Source organism: Lichenostomus cassidix, unplaced genomic scaffold (assembly GCF_008360975.1).
Source record: "Lichenostomus cassidix isolate B80296 unplaced genomic scaffold, HeHo_3.0 HiC_scaffold_39, whole genome shotgun sequence".
In the NCBI taxonomy this organism is placed as follows: Eukaryota; Metazoa; Chordata; class Aves; order Passeriformes; family Meliphagidae; genus Lichenostomus; species Lichenostomus cassidix.
Genome location: NW_028147446.1, coordinates 321,328 through 327,429, shown reverse-complemented (window position 1 = coordinate 327,429; position 6,102 = coordinate 321,328).

The following is a 6,102-nucleotide window of genomic DNA, read 5'->3' as shown; positions in this document are numbered from 1 at the left end:
ATTTTGGGGGAATTTTGAGGGAGGAGGAGAGAAAATGAGGGAAATTTGGGGGAATTTGGGGGTTTTGGATGAAATTTGGGAATTTAAGGAAATTTGGGGTTTTGGGGGAAATTTGGGTTTTGGAGGAAATTTGGGGTTTTAGGGAAATTTGGGAGTTTGGAGGAAATTTGGGATTTTGGGGGAAATTTGGGTTTTGGAGGAAATTTGGGGTTTTAGGGAAATTTGGGGTTTTGGAGGAAATTTGGTATTTTGGGGGAAATTTGGGAATTTAAGGAAATTTGGGAATTTTGGAGGAATTTGGGGTCCGGAGGGGGAGGAAAAGGGAGAAAATGGGGAGAATTTGGGGTTTTAGGGGAAATTTGGGGGTTTGGGGGAAGAGGAGGAGGAGGGGAGGAATTTGGGGAAAATTTGGGAAAATTGGGGGTTTTGGAGGGAATTGGGGGTCGGGGGCAGAGGGAAGAATTGAAATTTGGGGGAAATTTGGGATTTGGGGGGATTTGGGATTAGGAATTTGGGTTCGGGTTGGGAGGGAAAGGGAAATTTTGGGAAATTTTGGGGAAATTGGGAAATTTTGAAATTTGGGGGAAATTTTGGGGAAATTTGGGGGTTTTGGGGGAGGATTTGGGTTTGGGGGAAATTTGGGGTGGGGGAGGGAAGGGAGGGGCAGGTTTGGGGTCACTTTGGGAGGTTTCCGCCAAGATTTGGGGTGAAAAAAGGGAATTTTGGGGGGAGGAAGGGGAAAGATTTGGGGTGAAAAAGGATAATTTTGGGGAGGAGGGTCGGTGGGGGAGGGGTCGGGATTTGGGGTCACTTCGGGGGATTTTGGGGAGGATTTGGGGGGATTTTGGGGGATCTGAGGGGTTGGGGGGTTGGGAGAATTTGGGGTTTCTGGGGAGGATTTTGGGGTCTCAGGAGGATTTTGGGGTCTTAGGGAGGATTTTGGGGGTCATGGTGTTTTTGGGGTCTCCGGGGAGGATTTGGGGTTTTTGGGGTGGATTTGGGGTCAGGGTGGATTTTGGGGTCTCAGGAGGATTTAGGGTTTCCGGGGAGGATTTGGGGTCAGGAGGATTTGGGGTCTGTGGGGAGGATTTTGGGGTTTCTGGGGAGGATTTTGGGGTCTCCGGGGAGGATTTTGGGATCTCGGGATGGTTTTGGGGTCAGGGTGGTTTTTAGGGTCTCAGGGTGATTTTGGGGTCTCAGGAGGATTTGGGGTCTCAGAGTGGTCAGGGTGGATTTTAGGGTCTCAGGAGGATTTGGGGTCTTGGGGTGGTTTTTAGGGTCTCAGGGTGGATTTTGGGGTCTCGGGAGGATTTGGGGTCTCAGGGTGGATTTTTGGGGTCTCAGGAGGATTTGGGGTCTCAGGATGGATTTAGGGTCTCAGGGTGGTTTTTGGGGTCTCAGGAGGATTTGGGGTCTCAGGATGGATTTAGGGTCTCAGGGTGGTTTTTGGGGTGGATTTTTGGGGTCTCGGGAGGATTTGGGGTGGTTTTTAGGGTCTCAGGAGGTTTTTGGGGTCTCGGGAGGATTTGGGGTCTCAGGATGGATTTGGGGTGGATTTTGGGGTGGATTTTTGGGGTCTCGGGAGGATTTGGGGTGGTTTTTAGGGTCTCGGGAGGATTTGGGGTCTCGGGAGGGTTTGGGGTCTCGGGGTGGTTTTTGGGGTGGTTTTTAGGGTCTCAGGATGGATTTTTGGGGTCTCGGGAGGGTTTGGGGTGGTTTTTAGGGTCTCAGGATGGATTTTTGGGGTCTCGGGAGGGTTTGGGGTCTCGGGGTGGTTTTTGGGGTGGTTTTTAGGGTCTCAGGATGGATTTGGGGTGGATTTTTGGGGTCTCGGGAGGGTTTGGGGTCTCCGGGGGTCAGCGGGTGGGTGGCCGGAGCGAGGGGTCAGTGTTACCTTTTTGTTCCACTTCTATTTTTAGCACCGGAAGAAAAGGCGGGAGAGAGCGGGGGTGGGGGAGGGGCGGGTGGGGGAGGGGCGGGGGTGCGGGGGGAGGAGGGAGGGAGACACGGGGGAGGGAGGGGGGGTGGGGGGAGGGGGAGGGGGAGAGGGGCGAGAGAGGAGACAAAGAAAAAAGAGAGGTCGTAAACCAACCCCCGGCCAGGGGACCCCGGAAGTGACCCCTGAGTGACCCCTGAGTGACCACGAGTGACCCCTGAGTGACACCTGAGTGACATCTGAGTGACCCAGAGTGACACTGCGGGAGGGTGGCACCTGGCGCGCGGTTTCTGTGAGGTGGACATGGGGGATGGACAGATGGACATGGGGAGGGACATGGGGATGGACAGATGGACAGATGGACACAGGGATGGACAGATGGACACGGGGTGGACATGGGGATGGACACAGGGACACGGGGAGGGACAGATGGACATGGGGAGGGACAGATAGACAGATGGACACGGTGATGGACAGATGGGCATGAGATGGACAGATGGACACAGGGTGGACAGATGGATGGACACGAGGATGGACAGATGGATGGACACTGGGATGGACACAGGGACATGGGGAGGGACAGATGGACATGGGGATGGACAGATGGACATGGACAGATGGATGGACACAGAGACATGGGGAGGGACAGATGGACACAGGGTGGACAGATGGATGGACATGGGGATGGACAGATGGACATGGGGATGGACAGATGGACAGATGGACACAGGGATGGACAGATGGGCATGAGATGGACAGATGGACATGGGAATGAACACAGGGATGGACAGATGGATATGGGGATGGACAGATGGACAGATGGACACGAGATGGACAGAGGGACAGATGGACACTGAAGGGACAGATGGACACTGGGATGGACAGATGGACACACGGACATGGGGATGGACACACGGACACGGCGATGGACATGGGGACATGGGGATGGACAGATGGATGGACACAGGGATACAGGGATGGACAGGTGGACATGGGGATGGGCAGATGGACACAGGGATGGACAGATGGACATGGGGAGGGACAGATGGACATAGGGATGGACAGATGGACATGAGATGGACAGATGGACATGGGGAGGGACAGATGGACATGGAGAGGGACAGATGGATGGACACAGAGACATGGGGATGGACAGACGGACATGAGATGGACAGATGGACATGGGGAGGGACAGATGGACACACGGACATGAGGATGGACATGGGGATGGAGAGATGGACACAGAGATGGACACGGGGATGGACAGATGGACGTGTGGGGACACGGGAATGAGGGACACAAACACAGGGATGGACACAGGGGATGGACAGACGGACACAGGGGATGAATACAGGGATGGACAGAGGGATGGACATGGGGATGGACAGATGGACATGGGGATGGACACAGGGAGGGACAGATGGACACTGGGATGGACAGATGGACACGAGATGGACAGATGGACACGAGATGGACAGACGGACATGGTGGACATGGAAGGAGCAGGGATGGACAGACAGACCCAGGGATGGGGGGAACGGGGGATGGACAGACAGACATGGACAGGGATGGACACTGGGATGGACAGATGGACATGGACAGGGATGGACACAGGGATGGACAGACGGACAGGGATGGACACAGGGATGGACAGACGGACATGGACAGAATTGGACAGGAAGGACCTCTTAGGGATTTTCCTAGTCTGATATTTCTCTTAGTTTGGGATTTTGATATTTAGCTCATTTTGGGATTTTTCTACTCTGAAATTTAGCTCATTTTGGGGTTTTTGTAGTTTGATGTTTAGCTGATTTTGGGATTTTTCTAGTCTGATATTTAACTGATTTGGGGATTTTTCTAGTCTGAAATTTAGTTCAGTTTGGGGTTTTTGTAGTTTGAAATTTAGCTGATTTTGGGATTTTTCTAGTCTGATATTTAACTGATTTTGGGATTTTTCAACTCTGATATTTAGTTCAGTTTGGGGTTTTTGTAGTTTGATATTTAGCTGATTTTGGGATTTTTCTAGTCTGATATTTAACTGATTTTGGGATTTTTCTAGTCTGATATTTAACTGATTTTGGGATTTTTCTAGTCTGATATTTAGCTGAGTTTGGGATTTTTCTACTCTGATATTTATCTCAGTCACAGAGGCAGTTGGAGGTTAGGATTTTTTCCTTTTGTTTTTTCTCTTCAGGAATTTTTTCCCCTCTGTTGCTAAGAGAAAAGAGCAGAGTGGACAGAGGAGCTGAAGGATTTTTAGCTTCTGGTTTTCATTCATATCTGTCATTTTGGGGTGAATTTTAGCCTCTGTGCAAAATGCTAAAAATCTCTGTTCCCGGAGGTTTCCTCCCAAAAATTATTCCTCTCTCAGTTAGAAAATCCAAATACACTTTGTTACCTCAGAGCCCCGAAATTTAGCTTAGTTTGGGGTTTTTGTAGCTGGAAATTTAGCTTCGTTTGGGATTTTTGAAGTCTGAAATTTATGATTTTTAGCTCAGTTTGGGATTTCTGTAATCAGGTATTTAGCTCAGTTTGGGATTTTGATATTCAGCTGAGTTTGGGATTTTTGTAGTCTGAAATTTAGCTCAGTTTGGGATTTTTGTAATCAGATATTTTGCTCAATTTGGCATTTTTGTAATCAGATATTCAGCTGAGTTTGGGATTTTTGTGGTCTGAAATTTAGCTTAGTTTGGGATGTTGATATTTATCTTAGTTTTGTATTTTTGTCTGCAATACTTTGGTCTTCCTGTCCTTCAAAAACCCCAAACTAAACTAAATGTCAGACTGGAGGAATTATAAATTTTTAAGGCTAGGTAGAAGGGGAGAGAAAAGGTATAAAAATGTATAAAAATGTATAAAAATGTATAAAAATGTATAAAAATGTATTAAAAGGATATAAAAATGAATTAAAATGTATTAAAAGGGCATTAAAATGTATTAAAATTGTATAAAAATGTATAAAAATGCATTAAAAGGATAGAAAAATGTATACAAATTCTAGAAAAATACAAAACTCGTCATTCACCACATGCCGCCATTCACCACGTGCAGGAGAGGCTGCTGCACCCGGAACCACAGCGCCCCCTGCTGGCCTGGAGGAATCATTGCGCCGCCAATGCAGATCACCACCAGCGCCCCTGCTGGCCGCGGCAGGAACTGCAGCGCAGGGAAACTGGCAGCTCAGAAAACTCAATTTTGGGGTTTTTTGGGATTTTTTTTGTCGCCTTTTCGTGAAAGGAGTGAGGAGGGAGAATCTTCAGGAACAAACTGTGAGTCTGAGGTTGACGCCTGAATAATTTCTGGGTTTTTACTCTTTGTTTTGTCTGCGATTTGGTGCAGTTCTGTGCTTCTTAAAAAATGCCAAAATCCTCTTTTTCCCAGAGTTTTCCTCCCAAAACCAATTCCTCTCTCAGCTGGAAAATCCAATTTGCTGCCTCGGAGCCCCAAAATATCTAAATAACAGTGAATTGAGTGGAGGAAATTTGGGGTGATGACATCATCACTTAAGGGTGTGATTGGATAATTGGGGAGCAATATGTTAATTAGACAGAATTTATAAAAAGTGAAGATCTCGTGACTCAGTGTCCATTTTTGGGTGTAGCTTGGTTTGCCCTGAATGTCTTTTCTTTTTGTACCTTTTTACACATTTTTGTACCTTTTTATATATTTTTATACCATTTCCACACATTTTTATATCATTTTTATGCCATTTTTATACTTTTTAATACCTTTTTAATCCATTTTTATACCATTTTTATCCATTTGTGTATCTTTTTATCCATTTTTCTACCTTTTCCATTTCCTTCTCCTTTCTACTCCTTGTACCTTAGCCCCACATATTCATAATTCATGTAATCTGAAATTTAGCTGAATTTGGGGTTTTTGTAGTTTGATATTTAGCTTCGTTTAGGATTTTGATATTTATCTTAGTTTCAGGTTTTTTTAGTCTGAAATTTAGCTTCGCTTGGGATTTTTGGAGTTTCCTATTTAGCTTCATTTGGGATTTTTGCAGCTTGATATTTAGTTCAGTTTGGAATTTTGATATTTAGCTGAGTTTGGGGTTTTTGTAGTCTGATATTTAGTTTAGTTTGGAATTTTTATATTTACCTGAATTTGGGGTTTTTGCAGTTTGATATTTAGCTTAATTTGGAATTTTTGTAGTTTGA